The sequence below is a fragment of the Odocoileus virginianus genome, chromosome 18 (assembly GCF_023699985.2).
Source record: "Odocoileus virginianus isolate 20LAN1187 ecotype Illinois chromosome 18, Ovbor_1.2, whole genome shotgun sequence".
In the NCBI taxonomy this organism is placed as follows: Eukaryota; Metazoa; Chordata; class Mammalia; order Artiodactyla; family Cervidae; genus Odocoileus; species Odocoileus virginianus.
The window spans coordinates 21,452,043-21,473,540 of NC_069691.1; the positions used below are offsets into that span (position 1 = coordinate 21,452,043).

General features: G+C 38.3%; 1 protein-coding gene across 1 annotated transcript in view; it reads right to left on the minus strand.

Annotated features, from left to right (window-relative positions):
- The window catches only part of GLIS3 (GLIS family zinc finger 3), a 540,750-nt gene extending 535,731 nt beyond the window's left edge, over positions 1-5,019 (minus strand). Inside the window, exon 1 of the mRNA XM_070480424.1 lies at positions 4,838-5,019. The gene's annotated coding sequence lies outside the window, so the exon portion shown is untranslated. The remainder of the gene's footprint in view (positions 1-4,837) is intronic.
- Between the last annotated feature and the right edge of the window lie 16,479 nt (positions 5,020-21,498).

The following is a 21,498-nucleotide window of genomic DNA, read 5'->3' on the forward strand; positions in this document are numbered from 1 at the left end:
TCTGAGATTCTGTTATCTCTATGTATTGGAAGTGTTAGATCAGTTTCTCCCAGAAGCTTAGCTTGTTAAAATACAGCTTTCCAGGTCTTTCTCCTGACGAACGGAAAGGGGCTTTCTGAGTTTAAGCATAGAAATACGTATTTTAACAAGCTCCCTGAGCTATTCTTATTCAGGATAAGAATTGGACTGGAATCGGGAATCATCATACTAGACAACCTGTGATCTATCTTTCCTATTTACAAGTCAATTACTATGTGGTGAGTTCACAAACTTGAAGTCAGGGGTAGCCACCATTGGATTTCAGACATGTCTGGATGATGTGCATAAGATACTGGAAATGGTGAACCACCAGGGATTGCTCTGCATGAGGTTTGGACCAGACCCAAGGAAAAGAGAAATTGGGAGAAGCAGTGTGAGTATTAGAGATTGGTCCCTGCACCCAGCCCCAAGGACTAGGGTCTGAACTCCAGAGAAAATAGCTGTAAACAGAAAGCGGTGGCTTCACATTATGTCATCTCAGGAACTTAAAAAAGGACTGTTGCCTGGGTCCCAACTCCAGATCCTTACGTAATTGGTTTGGGATATGTGCCTGAACCTTGGAATTTTTAAAAGCTTCCCAAGTAATTCCATTTTGAAGCTAAGGTTGAGATTTTGCACACGGGACACAAAGCCCTCAAAATGAGATGACTTTATATGTTATAGACATACCCTTAAAATGATTGAAGATTGGTATTTCAAGGACCCTCTTGATGAGTTCACAAAGAAAAATAATCATGCCTTGGGTTTAAAAACAACTGAGACAACACAAAACTTCTTTATTACATTATGGGGGTCGAGCTTAACACCTGTTTCGTTTCAGTGACTCTGCTTGTAAGTTTGGTTGTATATAAAGGATCCAGTCTCCAGGTGTGTGAGTTACATGAAGCCCATCCTAACTGACTGAATTTTTCTCCTTCACTGAAGTGAGTGAATTGATCTGTTGTTTTGTCACTGCCTAGCTAAAGCCAGTGGGAGGGTGCCAGTTATCATTTGGAGAAAAGGTATCATTTTGAAGTACCAGAGACAGCAAATGAATTGTGTTCATGAAATAGATGTTTCACTCTACTTTTTAATTTGCTCCTGTTTGAGTTAACTGAGAGTTTCATCTTTATTTTTAAAGAATGACATTTACACAGCCGCTGAAACTGCCAATCTGTTACATAAACAGCCTCCTTTTCCAAAGGGCTGGCGCCGCCTGGAGGCCAAATATGTGCAGCGCTTTGTATTTCTGTTCAGAAGGCGCCTCTTCGAAGTGTTGATTCTGACTTCAAACAAAAGCAGTTAGGCTCATGTGAAGTAAATTGGGTTTTGCACAGAGCAAAGTTTCTTAAGCAAGGGCGGGGACACCAGAATGACAATTCAAAACCAGACTGAAGTGCAGTGACGGAGCTGGGGAGACCTGAAACAAAGAAGCTTCTTGCTGACATCAAAATCCTCACTTTGGAACCAGGCACTGGGATGAAGAGCTCGGCCAGTGACTTTGCACATGGTGACCTGGGTTTGCTACCTATACACCCATGGAGGAGCCCAGACCTCCTGAAGCTGAACCAGGGTTAAAATCTGAAAGTCTTACAAGTTGGTCTCACAAAGCCTCAATATAGCAGCCCATAAAACCAATGTTTTTCAGAGCTTGGTTTACATATCACTGACATCAGCATCACTGTGGGTGCCTGTTTAAAATGTTATTTCCTGGTGCCCACCGCATACCCAGAGAACCAGAATCTGTTGGTGTGGGGCTCCAAGAGCTAAAGTTTAACACGGTGTCCAGGGTTTAGTTCTCACCAAATCCAGGAGCAGCTGTTGAAAGCCCTTGGGCTCTCTTTGGTAGAACATGGCTTTTCAAATGAGGAAGAAACTGTGTGTTCAGGACTGATCAGAGCTCTTCATTTCACACACATACCCGGCGGCTGACCTTTCTGGGCAGCCTTGTTACCAGACACCCCTCATCCAGGGCTGAACCCTGCCAGCCTTTCCCACTGTCTCAGTAGAAACTGACTAGGTCAAGCCCCTTGAATCAAAATATCAGCCAACTAGTCTGATCCAAGAGTCCTTACTGATTCATGCTAATTAGCAAGGTCTAGTCCCTGGTTCTGAAACCTTAATGTGCAATAGGGTCACCTGAAGCACTAGTTAAAACACTGATCACTGTAAATTGGTACAACCACTTGGAGAACAGTACAGAGATTCCTTAAAACAGGGGTCCTCAAACTCCAGGATCTAATGCCTGAGGATCTGAGGTGAAGCTGATGTAATAATAACAGAAATAAAAAGCACAATAAATGTAATGCACCTGAATCATCCCAAAACCATCCCACCCACTCCAGTCTGGAAAAATTGTCTTCCACGAAACTGGTCCCTGATGCCAAATAGGTTGGGGACCCCTGCAAAACACTAAAAATAGAGCTACATATGACCCAGCAATCCCATTCCTAGATATATACCCAGAGAAAACCACAGTTCAAAAAGATAAATGAACCCAATGTCCACTGCAGCACTATTTGCAATATCCAGGACATAGAAGCAACCTAAATGTCCATCAACAGAGGAATGGATGAAGAAGGTGTGGTACATATATACAATGAAATATTACTCATCCATGAAAAAGAACAAAATAAGGCCATTTGCAGCAATATGAATGGACCTAGAAATCATCAGCTGAATGAAGTAAGTCAGAGAGAGAAAGACAAATACATGATATTGCTTATATATGGAATCTGAAAAAATGGTACAAATGAACTTACTTACAAAACAGAAATAGAGCCACAGATGTAGAAAACAAACACGGTTACCAGGGAGAAAGCAGAGGATGATAAGTTGGGAGATTGGGATTGACATATACACACTGCTGCACATAAAATAGATAACTAACAGGAGTCTACAGCATAGCACAGGGAACCCTGCTCAATTCTCTGCCAATGGCCTATATGAAAAAGTAATCTTGAAAAAGAGTGGGTACCTGTATGTGTATAACTGATTCACTGTGCTGTACATGTGAAACTAACACAACATTGTGAATCAACTCTACTGCAATAAAAATTAAAAGCAAACCAAAAAACCACAAAGTTACATGCAACTTTGAAATACGGTAGCAACAACCAGAAGATAAGCAAAGTTGGAAGTAGCTGCTTCTGAAAGTAGCTCCTATTCCTTCTGGAAATAGGAAGGAATATGGCAGGGATTACTTTGCTCAGTTTGTTTGTTTTTAACTTTTGTTTTTTAAACATTAGAGTACAATTTGACTACAAAAGTTAAAAAGAAACAGATAAAACACAGTTATAGAAGAGATTTTAATATACTTTATTGATCTAGGAGACAAAAAAACAAATATAGGTTTTCAGAGGAACTAACTGTTACAATCAACTCGTTTTGGTTTTTTTTAAGTCACTTGTTTTAATTGCTAAAGAACTTGACATCCATTAAAGGAAAGACCTATTATAAAAACTGATCATGAACATGGCTACACACAAAAAAAAAATCAATAAAGTATGAAAGTAGAGATTTTACAGACTTCATTCTCTAATAAGAATCCAATATCATTAGAAATAAATGATATATAAAGGGAGCTTCAAAATTTAGAAATTCCTTTTCTCTCTTGATGTAGCCTTGCTTTCAACAGCATTTTCTCCCTGGGGACACAATACATTAAAAAGCTTCATTTGACAGTCAAAGTTGAGCAATGACTTTGGTGTTCTAGCCAGTAACTACCCTGCCCCTGAAGCATTGAAACTCATTGATTAAAAGGATGGGAAGCCATATGGTGTCTTGATTTACAAGGAATGAAAAATACATTAAATAATTCCTAAAATATCATATTCATTATTCATATATGTGGCCATTACTTTAAATCCAGAGTCATAAAATGTCAGTCAACTGATGGAAAGGACCAGAACTGCCAATCTCAGTTCTACCTCTTTGCCCAGCTTCAGTCAGCTTTGCTGACCAAAAAATTAATTAACAGTGAATCAGTAAGATTTACTGATGGATGGGATTTCAACCAATTGCTGCAAAAAAAAATCTTTAAAGTATCCAGACAAGTGCTTCTCAAAGTAGTATGACAGTTAAAACTCATATTCCTGGGTCCCACCCCTGTCACTTGAATCAGAATATGTACTGCTCAGAAATGTACTTTTCCAAGAGGCTTTTAGACTGATTTTCACATAATCCAATAATAACCTAACAATAATAATCTAACAATCCAGAGTCTACTAAAAATCATAGAAGGAAATGGGCCCAGCAGAATAGCTTGTGCATGTGTCTATTGCTTTACAATTATATCAAATGAATATCTTAAGAACAATTGATATAACACCTGATAGTTGAAACACAAATATTTTATTGGGTTATTTTTTTTTTGTAATTTTGATTTTGATTCAGTCATTTTAATAAAGGAAATAGAAGAGTTTTAGCTTGACATGGGGACATCTGGCTCTCACCTACACTACCCTGTATGTCAACCTTTTCCCAGTATCAGTGTCCTACATATTTCTACCCAATTTGTTCACTGCCCAAGAGAATCCCATTAAGAATGCCTCCCCAAGTTAGGCAAGATATTTCACAAAACAATAAAAACTGTTCATAAATATTTTAATTGATAATTCAACTTCTAGGAATATATCCAAAATATTCTCAGACAAATGTGCGAAGCTGTTTGGAAAAGTATGCTAACTGAAGCATAGTTCACAGCAGCAAAAAATTAGAATCAGCCTAATATCTGTATCAGAATTAAATTTGTCTGAACATCTGCGAACATTTAGAATAAATATCATTTAAGCAAAATAGAAATATAGTTCTCTCTCACCTAAAAGAAGTTCAGAGGAGGTAGAACTCATATGGAATCTTCATAGTGTCATCAGGAATCAAGGTTCCTATCTTGCCAGTTTACCATCTTAAGGAAGAAGTTTCCATTCTTCAAGGTACATGACCTTGCTGTATCATCTAGACATGAGACCTAGGAGAACAAAGGGAGAAGAGGTGAATTTCTGAGCAATTGGGCAAGTTTAATCAAGAACAAAAATTAAGCTTAGGATTGTTTCAATTACTGCAGTGGACCAGGCTTATTGGAGTCGACTTAAAATTGAGATTTTTTTTTTTCCACTTCTATAAGTATGGGAACTATTAATGAAATCTAGGTAATTAATAGAAATTTCCTTTAAGCTACATTTTCTCTGTTCACCTGACTACAGCGTGTGTAAATTTACAATCCTACTGCTTTATATCGCTTGGAAATTTTTTTAAAACTATTTTAAAGTCTCTTTTAGAATGCTTTATTATCTCCATTTTAGAGGTAGGTGGTTGAATTCTCCTTCCAGAGTTCGAAATGTTAAATGGGACAAAAAGACCCCCTCTGGTGTTCCTCTCCAGTGATATAATATCCTCTTTCCTGGGCCAAGGAGGAAATGAATCTATGTGTCTCACTCAATTTTCTCTTGCTTCTTCTACCCCCAATGCCCTGAGGCCAGTAAAAGTTAATTTTCCCTTGTACCTCCTCTTCCTGTCTTTCAGGACCTCCCCTAGTACCAGAACAAGCTACATAATTGTCAGAGCCCAGTACAAAATGAATAAGGGCTGCTTGTTCAACAATGATTAAGAATTTCTAGATAGTAACAGCAGAGCATTAAAGCAAGTACGGGGCCCTTCTAAGCAGGAGTTCCCATGTGACTGGCCAGGCTGCACATCCACATAGATGGTCCAGCCTATCCCCAGGCCTTAAACTGGTCGGGTTTAGACTTTCACTTCCCCTACTGATTCTGGCTTCTTGCTTAGACCTCAAGGCTGGTTAGAGTAACTTCTCTACATTTAAAGGAGTCTGGATTTCAAGCTTATTATCCTGTTGTGGATCCAAACAAAATGTAACTTGGTGATGAAAACTGATTAATGTCTTTTTAAAATAAATAATTAAAAAAAAAAAGGAACAACAACAGAAAATATAGTGGGCATTCCCCCCTTCCTGTCAGTCACTGCAATATGGGTGATGAGATTTTCAGGACGGGAAAATAAAATATCTGAAAATGTTTTTGAAATAGCATCCTTGTTACAAAAAGGAAAAATACAAATCTCTAATCTAAAAATAAGATTATGAAACAAGAACTACTGGATTTGGAAAAGAACTTAGTAGAAATATTAAAAAAAAATGCTCATTTAAGTAAAAAAAGAAACAACTGAGCAAAGAATTAGTGAACTGAGAGCTGAAAAAATAACAGCAAATATAGAACGGACAAATTTACAGAAATAAAGATTTGAACAAGACACTAAGAGACATGGAGGGGAAAAGGCGGAAAAGTATAATTCTAGTAGAAATTCCATAAGAATGTGTTGGCTACAAATTGGCACTTGCCATCTACCTCTTCAAGAATTAAATCATGTGCTGCTGCACCTGCTGGTTTTCAACACCCCCTGGAAGGAGTTCAGGGTGGAGAGCAGAAATGAGGCACTCTGTGCTCAGTGAAAAACTGGCAAGACAGGTCTTCAGATTGTTAGATATTTTCAGGAGCTGATTTTATGAGCTCAATTCCTGTATCTCCTCATATCTAGAAAAGCACTAAAATCCTTCATGGTGACAACTGTTTCGCGTGACTAGCAGAAAGCTTCTGCAAAAATATGTGCTTGGTTGCATATATTCCCTCTTTACCAAAATCATATATATATATACTGATCTTTCCCCCATGACTTTGAGAGAAGTTTCTCAGAGCTACCTGGGTCGCTGTCCCTAGGGCTGCAGTCTTCATTTTGCCCCAAATAAAACTTAACTCACAACTCTCACACTGTGCATTTTTTTAACATTGACAAATGGAATAGAGAAACAGGAAAGAAGCAATATTTAAAGAGAAAATAGAGGAGATTTTAGAACGAGAAAAAATATTTAAGGTTAAAAATAAATAAAAACCACACTGAGTCATGAGCATGATAAAAACAATTCCAAATATTGACACTCTGTAGTGTAACTATGGAATATTAAAAGAACATTTGAAAATCAAACAGAAAAGGCAGATTACCTCAAATTAAAAATCATTCAATTAGACTGGCTGCAGACTAACAGCAAACTTCTCTTAGGAAGCAACAGATGCCAGAAGAGAGAATGAATTACATCTTTAAGAGGAAAAACTGACACAATAAAATTCACAGATAAATGATAACTCAAGAATGAAAGTAACATAAAACAGTTTTTCTACACCCAAAGTCCAAGAGAGTTAATTGATCCTCACCAAAAGAACTACTTAAAGACTTTGGCAAGAAAAAATAGGAAGCCCAAACGAAAGATGGAATTCAAGAGCGGTGGTGAGGAAAGAAAACAAGCAAATCAACTTTATATGTAAAAATATGTTAACTCAGAATAATAAACACTCTTCTGTATTTAAAAACAAGGTAGAACTATAACTCTAAACAATAATTACTATGGGAAACTGAAGAGGATTGTTTGCAGTAAAAAATGTGCTAAATTCCTTGTTTAGAAGAAGAGTATAAATTAATTTTAGTATTTATTTAAAAATAACGTGAGCTATGTATAACAAAATTTTAAAGCTACCTAACTAGAGGACTTTATCGAACCCATATTTGCATGAAATGTTCCCTTGGTATCTCTAATTTTCTTGAAGAGATCTCTAGTCTTTCCCATTCTGTTGTTTTCTTCTATTTCTTTGCATTGATTCTCTTTTTTTTTTTTCATTTATTTTTATCAGTTGGAGGCTAATTGCTTTACAATATTGTAGTGGTTTTTGCCATACATTGACATGAATCAGCCATGGATTTACATGTGTTCCCCTTCCCGATCCCCCTCCCACCTCCCTCCCTATCCGATCCCTCTGGGTCTTCCCAGTGCATCAGCCCTGAGCACTTGTCTCATGCATTCAACCTGAGCTGGTGATCTGTTTCACCTTGATAGTATACTTGTTTCAGTGCTATTCTCTCAGAACATCCCACCCTTGCCTTCTCCCAGAGTCCAAAAGTCTGTTCTGTACATCTGTGAAAAAGGTTTTCTTATCTCTCCTTGCTATTCTTTAGAACTCTGCATTCAAATGGGAATATCTTTCCTTTTGTCCTTTGCTTTTTGCTTCTCTTCTTTTCACAGCTATTTGTAAGGCCTCCTCAGACAACCATTTTGCCTTTTTGCATTTCTTTTCCATGGGGATGGTCCTGATCCCTGTCTCCTGTACAATGTCACGAACCTCCGTCCATCTAGTCAAGGCTATGGTTTTTCCAGTGGTCATGTATGGATGTGACAGTTGGACTGTGAAGAGTGCCAAAAAACTGATGCTTTTGAACTGTGGTGTTGGAGAAGACTCTTGAGAGTCCCTTGGACAGCAAGGAGATCCAACCAGTCTATCCTAAAGGAGATCAGTCCTGGGTGTTCATTGGAAGGACTGATGCTGAAGCTGAAACTCCAATACTTTGGCCACCTCATGCTAAGAGTTGACTCATTGGAAAAGACCCTGATGCTGGGAGGGATTGGGTGCAGGAGGAGAAGGGGACGACAGAGGATGAGATGGTTAGATGGCATCATCGACTCGATGGACATGAGTCTGAGTAAGCTCTGGGAGTTGGTGATGGACAGGGAGGCCTGGCGTGCTGCGATTCATGGGGTCGCAAAGAGTTGGACACAACTGAGCGACGGAATTGAACTGAACTGAACTGAACTAGAGGACTAGGAATAGAATGTGTAACTTTCAAACTAGTAAAAAAAGATGGAAAATAAAGAAATGTAACCATCTAATAGAAGACGAGAAGAGGGGGAAAGCAAGCAAAATGGAAAAACAAAAACAAAAAAAAACTAAAATGGTATATGTAATTCCAAATATGTCATATGCCATAAATAATATAAACAAATAAGGCTCATCCACTAATCAAGATGTGTGTGTGTCCTAAGTCACTTAGTCATGTCCTACTCTTTTGGCCCTATGACTGTAGCCCACCAGGCTCCTCTGTGCATGGGACTCTCCAGGCAAAAATACTGGGACGGGTTGCCATGCCCTCCTCCAGGGGATCTTCCCGACCCAGGGATCGGACTTGTCTCTTATATCTCCTGCATTGGCAGGTGGGTTCTTTACCACTATCACTACCTGAAAATCCCACTAATCACGACATTCATAGTTAAATCAATATTGAACAAGAAAAGCAACTTGCAAAATGATATATACCAAAAGAAAAAGTAGGATAAACTGTCCCTCTTATACATTTAAAACATACATGTACCTCAGGACATATTGTCCTCTGATAAGTGTGCACATAAAAAATATCAGAAATATTTTAAGAATACATCTTAAGTTCATAATAGCAATTTACTCTGGGAATGGAGTAAGAGAGAATGGCGAATAAAGAGGACTTCAATTTGACCTAAAATGTCTTATTTTTTAGTTAAAAAATACTAAAAGCAAATATAATAAAATGTTTGTGGGTACTGGGTAATAGTTTATTATTTTTCATATATTTTTAAATTTCTAAAACTGAAAACAATTAAATAAAATATAAATCAAGATGGGAGGATGGGAGGAGTGAGGAAAAATCTTTTACATATCTCAGAAAATACTGTTGAGTGCTTAAGCTTATTGCAAAATATTCAAAAATACACTTTAAAACACAAAAACACTTTTTTCTAAGAATTTTTTTATTCAGATTCTTATTATTCAGATTTTACACCGAAAACAAACTTTCCATTTAACTGACCAGAATTAGTACAGTTTTCATGGGCAAGAAGAACAAAAGGTTTTAATTTGTATTGCCTAATAATGGATATTAAGCAACAGCGAAAGATTTTCTTTTGAACATGATATGATGGTCCCTAGAACTAGGATCATAAAATGGTATCCAAAATACTCTGTCCTTTATTGATGAGCCTTAGGTTTTTAAAATTAGTTTCTGAGCCTCTTTAAAGAATCCAATTTTGTCTCTGAGCTAGAAATCTAGAGCACAAAGAAGTCATTTTCAGAGAAAATGAAAGCACAGGTTTTTTGTTTTTTAAAAAAATTTCTGGATTCTGAATCTGGAGAGAAAAATGAAACTTGTAGTGCCTCTACTTGTGTCTTCAATCTAAGGAGATTTAGTTTAATCCCTAGAGGGTTAATACCCTCCTTTTCACAAAATGTTCAGTGTAAACTTTAACTACCATTGTTCATGAAGTTAGATTCGCAACTGGTGTGGAAAGGGGGATTTTTGATATTATAGAAGCTTGTTTTGGTTCACTGTATTCCTCCTTTAAACAAAAATGCAGCCATTGTCTTGAGCCTTGCTAATATCAGTAAGGTTCAGGCAACACCCAGTAATGCCCTCTTTTGGATGGCTAACTTATTTCCTCAAGGTTATAAAGGCATATGACTCAAGAAGAGGGGAAAACCTGAGGTTGGCCCATAACTACTAAAATTACATTAGAGTTTTTATTCAAGGCTTCAATCATTGACCTCCAATCTTAAAGTAGCTCACAGTTCAGCTTGTATCTTTTTGGCCAGTAAGGGCATGAGAACACAGATGGCTGAAGCACAGTAGGGCATCTTCTGGGTAAAAGCAAGAGACTTTCCTGATCTCCAGTATCAGAGAGCACAGAATGGTAACCAAATAGCCATGCCTTTATAGGTGGTCATTAAATGAACCCTGTCTTGGGTTAGGCTGTCTCTTTGTAGAGAGATTTCTTCCACTTGGCCACCCACAGGCTTTCAAGGGCATAGAGATAATCAGGACCAAGACAAGCCTGAAGGGCTAGGTGTGGTATCGAAGGGCAGTTCTGCTTGTCCTTGTACCTCTGTGCTATAGACTCCAGGAAACACTTTGATGGAGTGGTCAAAGGAATGAATTGGGTCATAAATGAATGTTCTCAGACATTAGTCAAAAATATTCTTTGGTGAACCACTGACAGATTTTGTGAACTGTAAAAGAAAAACATATCCCTTTGCACAAAACAAGTCCTATTGCTTACACATTTAGCAGATGTAAATGGCTACTCTTCAGACTAAGAGCACTGGGGTCCTCCTTCAGAGCTCCAGTCCTTAGTGGCTTGTTGGTTTATTGATGTGGTCAGGAGGTAAGTTATCTCTTTGGAAAGTTATGTCAGCCTGGAGTATGGTGGCTACCTCTCAAGATTTGGTCCCATCATGTATCCCTCAGTGAACAAACATACTTGACACTCTTTTTCTTTCATACTCTGAGATCTGTCCAATCTTGATATCCTTGTGCCATTAAAGGCTAAAACTGTTGAGGCAAAGATGATCAAACTTCTGTACCCCACTGACCAGACAAAGCCACAGCTGGGTATGAACTTCTTTAGTCAAACAACCCCTCAAAGCCTCCACTGTTCTCTTATGAATGCAACTACATGCTTTATCATCTGCTTTTGTGAAGTCTCTGACCTCAGGTAGCTTTCTTTTAAAAGATAAGAAGGAGTTGTGGAAGTTCATCAGCACAAAAACTAATCAAGTTTACTGAGCCTCAGCATTTCCAAGGTTCAAAGGCCAAAGTTTGTCTCCGGACTCAGCTCAGCTCAAAAATGACTAAGGCATTTCTAGAGCTGCCTCTGGGCACTGGCCAAAGGGTGGCATGTTTATCTGTGCATTACCAACAAAACTAAGGACTGCACTCTGATTCATTGCCTAAGAGTGTCTTTCAGCAAGTCCAAGGTCAAGAAGTTACCCAAAAGGAGGTTTTAATCAGTAGTAGGATAGAGCCTAGAATGCTCTTAAGACAGACCTAGATTCCTCCCATAAACCACATGGCAGAATTGTTCTCAATTGTTTCTCCTGGGGCCTGCATATCCTTTGCAACGGGATAGTATGTTCTGAATTATGTGTGCTATACTTAATTTGGTCCCTGTATCTGTTGAGTTGCTTTTATTTTTCAAAGTCTCCTCTGTACTACTTCAGAAAAACTCAATAGCCAAGAGGGCTTTTTTAAAAGAATACTATGCTAAATTTGCAACCCAGACAACTAGAAGCAAAGGTATATGAATGAAATTAGATACCCCAACTGAAACTCTCAGTATTCTCTCAGGCAAAACTTCCTAAGCATTTTTGTGTGCGTGCATGATTAAAATTCAGTTCACACCCTTAAATCAGGACACCTCTCTTTCTGTTGTGGGAAAGAGGACAGAGAACCTCTTTAACAGGCATGCAGTTCTCAGTCAGTTACTTCCTTCAGTGAGTGCATGATGATTCCTTTCCCTTTTCCTGTAATTAACAGAGTTATATACTCTGGCCTGAAATCTCACTTTTTATAGGCCATATTGGCTGTAATAACACCTTACCTCCAAAATCCATTTGCTCCATCTTACAGAGTCCAAAACCCCAGACCATAAAATTGTCCAAACCCAGTGAAACATAGTAGAACTCATGCAAAGCAGTGTGCAGTTTGCAGGGCTTTCTCAGGTCTTTCTCACTATGGTCCTGGGGCCAGGAGTACAATCACAGTGACAGGACTGGGGTGATGCATAAGTTGTCCATGAGCTCCCTGGTCAGATGTCATTTTCCCTCCAGAAAGATATGCTATCTCAAATTTTACCTTCAAAGAGTTATTCCTTTGGGTGAAGTCCCTGTCATCTTCAAGAGTTCCCTGAGGCAGGGAAAGGGAGTGGAAAGTGTCCTGATTGTGGAGTTGGGCAGATTTAGGTCTCGGTGCAAACTCTTGCTACTTGCTAGCTATGCAACTGTGGGCAGTAACTGAACCTACTTGAGCCTCAGACTGGCCCTATGTAAAACCCAACAACCTTACACAGCTCCTGTAAGGCGGCATCTATGTAGGCAACATATATAGAGTACTAAACACATGTCTGATATACAGCATAGGTTCCAATAAACTGTAGATGTCACTGTGATTATTAAATATAAGCATTTCTAGGAACAAAGTTATTAATACCCTGACATAAAATGGACAACTCAACTCACTTTTTAATGGTACTTAGCTAGATCAAAACAATACACAGAATGAAGCTGGAGTTAGAACTAGCAACATTTCACAGTCCAAGGGTGATAAAAATGATTTCAGAGAAGAAGGGTAGAAGAATCAAAGGCAAACTTTCACACTTGCACAATCTGGCTCCCTTTGCATAACCCATCCTATAATAGCTAGAGAAATTGACTCAGTGAAACTACTTGCCTAATATTATACAGTTAATTGAACAAGAACTGGAAGGAGAACCCTATTTTCAGCCCTGGGGTCTTTCCACCAAATGATGAATGTACCTATGTGATGGTGAAAAGGTCACTAGAGGCAAAAACATTAGATCAGGAGTGAAAAACCTACTTTCCAACTAGAAAGGAATATATGGAAAATTTCTCAGGGTAAGAAAATGTTCTATATCTTGATTGGATGTGGGTGTGTTAGCTATGATTACATAGATATATCCATTTGTCAAAATGCATCAACTCGACAAGTTCTGTGCATTTTATGGTATGCAAATTATGTACCAATTAAATAAGTTAATAAAAATATATGCTTTCTGGCCCCAATCAGCCCTGACACCAATGAGCTGGATGGTCTTAATCAAATCAATTTCCCATTTTGGGCCATAACTTACTTGTCTTTATAAGGAAGGTGTGTGATTACACAAAGTCTAAAAGTCCCTTCCAGCTCAATACTTTGATATGGTAAAATAAGACCTCTTCCTTTCATTTCAGCCTCTATTTTATGCTAGCTGGGATCATCAGCAGGGTCAAAAAGATTGGCACACAATTTATGGGAAGTGGGAAGGAACTTAATGGAATGTGTAGGGGACCCAGAGTCTTTCTTTTGCATCATTAACTTTCCAGCCACACTTTAAAGAACATGATTGGTTTTCCACAGGGATCCGGCAATGCTACATGATTGAGCTGTAGGATGAGGATGATCTGGCCCCAGAGAAGTTGTATCTGCCACCAGAGATAACAACTTTCACATGGAGAGCAGAGAGAATATTTCCTGGACAAAGGGAATGACTGACAGATATTAAACGGGAGGAAATTGAAGGCTCTGCCAAGTTTCATGATAAAATGCTATTTCTCACGGTAAGGTCAAGCTGTCTCTAGTGCAGCTACTGCTTTTAAAAATATAAAGGGAACAAAAACATTCAACAGAGAGTATCAGGCTTTGCAAAGAGTATGTGATCAAAGGCCACTTGTTTCATTTATAAATGAAATTGAATGACTATTATAGCTATAAAAATCATCAAGAGTGAATTTGGAATTTGCTGATGAACTAAAAGCTGAGAAACATCAGTGAGGAAATCTCTAAAGGTTTGAACCCAAAGCCCTTTGGATGTAAAATGCCCACTGATGTTTGCAAGATTACATATGCAAAAGGAAGGTTAAATTAGACTTTCATGGGAGGGCATTATGCCAGGAGCTAGGGTTGACATTATCATAATACATTAATAAGTGTTTTAAAAGGTGGAATTATTCACTAGCTCTAAATATTAACAGCGTCCAAAGACTAAGAATCTGAAAGCAAAATTTAACACATACAAATCATTAGTGTGTTTACTCATGCAAACAAGATAGAAATAAAAGTTATATTTATTAGTCTGAAGTTGCATTTTAAAAAGTGAGTAGCATTTCTTTCGTATTTTAAATCTTTGGTGAATGACACTGCAGTGGTTAATTTTATCTGTCACTTGACTGTGCCATGAGGTGCTCAGATGTTTGATTAAACATTATTCCGGGTGTGTCCGTGAGGGCTTCTCTGGATGAAGCTAACATCTGAATTGGTAGACTGGGTAAAGCAGATTGTTCTCCTCAATGTGGGTGGGCCTCATCCAATCTGCTAAAGGCCTCAACAAAACAAAAGCTAAGTAAGAAAAGAATCTGCTTTCTCTGCCTGTCTCTCTTCTAGCTGGGACATCCATCTCCTGCCTTCAGATTCAGTCTTGGACTGGAGCTTAAGGCATTAGTTCACCTGGGTCTCTACTTTGCCAACTGCAAATCTTGGAGTTTTTCACCCTCCATAATCATATGGGCCAAATCCTCATAAAAAATCCTTTTATAGGGACTTCCCTGGTGGACCAGTGGTTAAGACTTCACCTTCCAATGCAGGGGGTGTGAGTTCAATCCCTGGTCAAGGAACTAAGATCCCACATGCCTTGCAACAAAAAAACCAGAAGGTAAAACAGAAATGATACTGTAAAAATTCAATAGAGAATTTTTAAAATTCCTTTGTATATACACAAACATATATATATATCAGATCATACAGACCTACGTATATATGTTTGTATGTGCATGTATATATATATATATATATGTATGTATGTATGTATATATATGTGTGTGTGTGTGTGTGTATATATGTATATATATATATAAAGAGAGAACTAGTAGGATATAAATAGATATTCTATTTCTCTGGCTAATATAGACTCCAACAAATGACTAATCAGTTGATTCATATTAACATCATTCAACATTTTGGAGATTAGCTATGAAAATTCACATTGAACACAGCCTTTGAGCCAGCAATTGTCCTTCTAGAAATTTATCCTTCAGAAATACTTGGAGATGTGTGCAAAAACTAAAGTACAAGAATCAGGGCAACTGCACTGCCCAATGGTGGGCCAGAAGGCACCATCCCCACTGAGGTTTTGTCACTGGTGCCACTGTAGCATGTCAAAGATATTCACTGTTAGGTTGTTCGAAATGTCAAATGACTTAGAATGAAGCAGATTTCAACTACTGGAGGCCAATTAAATGTTATGTTAATTACATCTACATGAGACAGTACTATGGATATTTTATGTCTTTGTTGAAAAAAAAATGAGGTAAATCTACACGATCTGATAAGGAAAGACATTCAACATAAGAAAGGCAAGAGCAAGGACAAGGCAGTGTAGAGTATGTTCTCCCCGACACACATAAACTTTAAACACTAGTTGTTGCTGGGAAGTGAGACTGGTGGCCAGAGCGATGACGAATTCTACTTTGTATTATATACTCTTCTTTTAATGTGCATATGTGTGTATTTTTTTTTTACCATGACAAGATATGACTTTCATAATTAAAAAAATAAAACTAGACTAATACAAAAGTTCACCCATTCATTAAATAATTAAGGAACACAGACCAAGCAACATGCTAAGTACTCTTCCTAAGTTGAAGTGCTCCTCATCCAGGGAAATTCTCTAGTTTGCTAATGTAATTGTTCTTGGTAGTATTGTTGGTGCTGCTGTTACAGATGGTGAAATACTACATCTATGCTGGCACTCTTCTAGGTACTGGGGATGTATCACTGACCAAAAGAGACAAAAGCCTTTGCCTTCATTGTCCTTGCATGTTTAGTCACTTCAGTCAGGTCCCAGTCTTTGAGACCCTATGGGCTGTAGCTGCCAGGCTCCTCTGTCCATGGGGATTCTCAGGCAAGAATACTGGAGTGGGTTGCCATGTCCTTCTCCAGGAGATCTTCCTGACCCAGGGGTCACACTGGGATCTCATGTCTCCTACATTGGCAGGTGGGTTCTTTACCATTAGCACCACCTGGGAAGCCCATAGATCAGAAATTTTGCAGTCTATGCATCACATTCACGTGGCCCTGACATACCTCATACAGTTAGAATCTCTACAAATGCTCCCAGAGGAATAGGCACACAAGTATGTATATGTGCACATGTGTTTTAACATATGTGTTTGGGTTACGGTCTGTCTGGCATTCACATAGACAACACTATACAGTGAAGTCTCTATTTAGAGCAGATTAGACAAGTGTAAAAAATGTTCCTGTAACATAAAAATCCTAACAACCAGTCATCTTATAGAATTCACTGGGGGCTCCCTCTGCTGCTGCCGCCTGCACTCCTCCACTCTAAAACTTTCTAGGCTGGCTGTAGTTCAGGAGACAACCAGATCCCTAAATCCCAGGCTGGCTGTAGTTTAGAAAATGGCTGGGTCCCTAAATCCTTAAAACTTGTCACTAGTACCATTCTCGACATTTTCATCTGGTAAGACTACGCAAGCTTATAGAGACAGAGGCTTGTACTCATGAGAGATTTCAAATACCTCATCTGAGTTATCACCTTAAGTTACCACTCTGGGGATTGAAAGTGTCCCCTTCCAACCAAGTCAGTTGTTACAGTTGTTCCAGGACATATCAAACCCCAAATGTCCAAAAATGCCCATAGCTATGCACACCCATGGACACATACAGGTGAATCTCCTCATGTTCCTACTTCTTCACAACCTCTTACTCTATTACTGGTGTGGCTGGAACTGGCTTGTGGCTCATCAGATCTTTTTTGTTCCCTCTTCTGTTTTAACCTTGTAGATTCACCTGAACTGCTATTGGTATCACTAGCCTCAGGCAGTCAGAAATAGCTGCTTATTTTCCCTCATGGCAAAGATCAGGACAGATTTCTGATTGTTATTTCTACTATAATGAGACTGAGCCATACAATCTTTCTGGCTGACTCCTTTGAGTAACTACTTCTCACCTTTCATTACCTTATAATGATTTCCTCCCATCTGCAGAGGAATAATAGCTCCTGCCTGGTGACAGGGGTAACATATTCAATAAATGTTTTATTTAACATTTCATAGAAATAACTTGGGAGTACACAGTACTTATGAGATGCCAAGACCCAGATTTTAATTTAATTTTAGAACCAAAATTTATTTTAAAAGGTAGAGCTGCCTGCAATAGCTCTTGGGACTATAATAAGCAGACATTGATTTCTGCTGAAGTTAACATCAGGAATTACTGAACTAAGGTTAAAAAAAAAAAACAATTTCAAATAAATAAATAAAAATATTTATAATTAAAAATATACTTATTGAACTGAGAAGTATAGGCTTCCCTGGTCTCCACTTCAATCAGTAATTACCTTGAAAAAATAATCTTCATGTTACATAAAAGCAAGCACCAGTATATATATTCTTTCTTTTTTTCATGCTGAGACAAATGTCAGATAGATAGAATTTTAATAGAATGCAAGAATTTGCAAAAACTTAAACTACAAGATTAAGGGCAGGAAGATAAGGGGGTGACAGAGGATGAGATGGTGGGATGGAATCATAGACTCAGTGGACATGAATTTGAGCAAACTCTGGGAGATACTGAAGGACAGAGAAGCCTGGCGTGATGCAATCCATGGGGTTGCAAAGAGTCAGATACAACTGAGCGACTAAACAACAGCAATGATATTCTTCATCTCCCAAAAATGTCATCATTTCCTTCTGCTCTCCTTATTCAACAAGGGCACTTGCATCGTGCAGACAGTGCTATTTTCTCCCAAGGAGGCAGCAGGCTTAGAAACACTGGAGGCATCATTTAAGCATCCAACTCACCCATGGCTTTTATACTGTTTGACATAAAAGGGCTCTGTGTCAGAACATGCCTTTCGAGAGTGAAGGCGTACAACAAAACGGCACATGACTGATTACATTTGGTTGTCATAGAAAAACATGATTCATCTCGGAGACATGGTCACTCTCCCAAAGTCAACTTCCATCTTGCACCCAGAAAATACATACTCACTAGCTCAGACAGATGAGGTTGATGACTAATAATGCTTTTACAAATAGTATTAGTAATATTAAACTGCTGCCACTTAAATAGTAACTGCTAATATGCATTAAGCTCTTGGCATTTACCATGCCAGCTTTGGTCTTTTACAAGGGTTATCTCATTTACTCTTTATATTAATCCCCAATGTTGACAGTATTGGCTCTGTTTTATAAGTGAAAAGAAAAAAGAAACCACATTCCTGAGAGTGTTGTTGCTGGCAGTGGTTGCCCACTAAGGGCTCCTAGCTGCCCTTCTTGGGGAACTGCTCTCTGAGGAAGAAGTGTGCTCACTCAAGGTTATATTCCTCCCTGTGGGCAGTTTTTATGTAATGACTGGTGGATGTAGGGGAGTACCAAGGTCTGGCCCTCTAGCCTAAAGAAGGGATTCCTCTGATGAGCCCAAGGACTGGCTGAAATCTTTCTTACAACTGTGGGGCAGTTCAATTTCTTTTTCTGCCCAATCCTATTTCCTTCACTCCCTTAAAAATAAGGTCCCCTTTCCTAGGGAACACAATCTAAGACAACAGTTCTTGTAAAAAAAAAAAAAATTTACTTGGTCTCTTCCCCTTCTATCCTGAGTGTCTGCTAGGTTCTACATGCACAGAGATTTAGATTTACAAAGCTGTGGTATATGAACTAACTGTTCCATCTGGGGTAATTCACCCATGTGGCCAAGATAAATCCTGGGTGGAAGCCCAAGCTTCCAGATCCTCACATTCCTACCTAAGTTATTCTATAAGCAGTCCTGATTTGACTTTGCTCCAACTTTGCAAATACAACTGGGAAGGCTTGGCATCAAATGTTACTGAAAGTTCCTAACCATATTTCCTCACCTTGTTGTAACACAATGATTTTATTACATTTTAACACCCTGAATTTAGTTGCACATCAGTAGAAAATCTACAGCCTGATTTGAAGCTTCTTCCCTGATGATAAAGAGAAAGACCTTGTAATCTTTGAACTTTTTATTTTGTTTTTGCAGGTTTGGAATGTAATCTCTCTTCTCCCTATCCAAAAGAAATAAAATGTGTGAACAGTTTAATGAGAAAATCTAAGTGAAATTCCAATGATCAACTGATATTCTTTTTCTAGCTTGTAAGCAGAAATAAACAAGAGATAAATGGCCAGTGAATGAGGCTATATTTATTTATGCAATATTGAATCACTAAAAAGTGCTCATCAGTTTCCCCCAGTAACCTCATGTGCCTGATTAAGCAACTTATCTGGCTAAGATAAAATAAAAAACAAACCGTGTATCAAACTAATCACTTCCCTGAAACCAGTGGAGGGGGAGGAGTTTTTAATGTATTTTTTGCCATAGATTTTTTTCCTTCTTTCTTTCATTCCTTCTTTTTTATCTTTCTTTCCCCCTTTTAAAAGAATATTCTCTCAGCTAGCGAGGAAAGGAAACTCATTTTTCTGCTGACTGGCTTGTGCACAACTGGAAATTATAAAAGAAATTGCTGTATCATTGATGTAGTAAGAAAACAGGAAGACAATTTTCATCCCAAAATGAGCCCTCTCAGCTGAAGCTCCCTTTGTAGTTGATGACCACACGCTTTCCATCTCGGCATGTGGCCAGTTTTATTAAAATCCTATAGCAACAGCTTATTTTTCAAACAACACTAAAAAAGGCACTTTATGATGAATTTGCCTTAAAGTTGCTCATGGTCAGATGTTTGCCACCTTCAGTTACTCCAATGAAAAAGGGATCTTACTTCATTGGGGGTAAGTCTGAACATTATTTTTGTGATCAAAAGCATTTTTTGGACCCTTAGGTAATACTCAACCAAAGAAGTAGATGGGCATCAAAGCACAGAAAAACTGAGGATCCCACTTTAGGCCACCACTTCCCTAAACAAAAGAGCAAACTCTGCAGAACCTAAAGAGCTTGCCAGAAAACCCAGCAATCATGCTGGAGAATGATGGGGGAACATAAAAGATGCCTAATTTTGAGAAAATTACCTCAGATAGAAGTAGAATTTGAAGAGTTAAAGGAAGGTGAAGAGGGTAGTGAAGGAGAAATACTGGCAATAAAAGAGAAGATGATGGCAGAATAAAAAGGAAAAAAGAGAGAGAGGAGAAAAAAAGAAGAAAGGTGGACACTGGTCCATTAATTTCTCTGTAAACTGAAAATCAGTTTCACCAATCCCAAGAGACAGCCTTGATAGAGAAACCCACCAAGAACAGAAGTAACCAATAAACTGAAGATAATATTAAAACACTCGATTGCATTAACACCCAGTAACCAGAGAATTTTAGGGCATAAATGACGAAAATTAACTTGCCTTTAAAAAATAATGTGTTTAAACTTCTTCAAGAATACTTCAGGCATTTAGAAGTCAAACACAAATTTTGGAGCTGAAATTCTATATACTGCAGCAGCAACAGTCCTGTCCAAGAGATGTTTCCTAGTGTCTGAGCTATTCATATTGAAAGGACCCTTACTGGTGAGCTTCTCCAGCACTATTTTATCCAGATCGGATTCTTTCCACCTCTATCACATCCTCAACAAATAGAGACTCAGCAACATTTCTAAGGATACTGGTTTTTCATTTGTATTTTTGCTCTATCCACAGTAAATTAATTAAAATCTTCTGTTCTGAAAATACATTCATATAAACATACAACTGTCATCGATTAACCCTTTGTACCAGCTAAGGTAATCTCACAAGGGCTAGATGGTTGTTGAGGTTAATAGAAAGGCTTACAACCTCCTGTGGAAATTCTCCATGCCAGTCTCCAACAGTGTTCCCAGGAACGAGGAGGCAGAACAGGACTCCCAGTCCATTACTATAAAAGAGGTGTCCTTGATCTTTTGCTTAAATTGCCCTTCAGTAACTCTGATTCAACAGTAGTCCGAACAGAATTCCTAAGGATACTTGTATAATAAATGTTGAAACACACACAGTTGACACAAAATGCATAGTCAAGTTAAAAATCTGCCCTTGTAGGTTAAACTTCAGTTGAAAACTGAATGGAATACTCAAGGCTCTCATTGTCTGTGTGGAAACCCTTGATTATT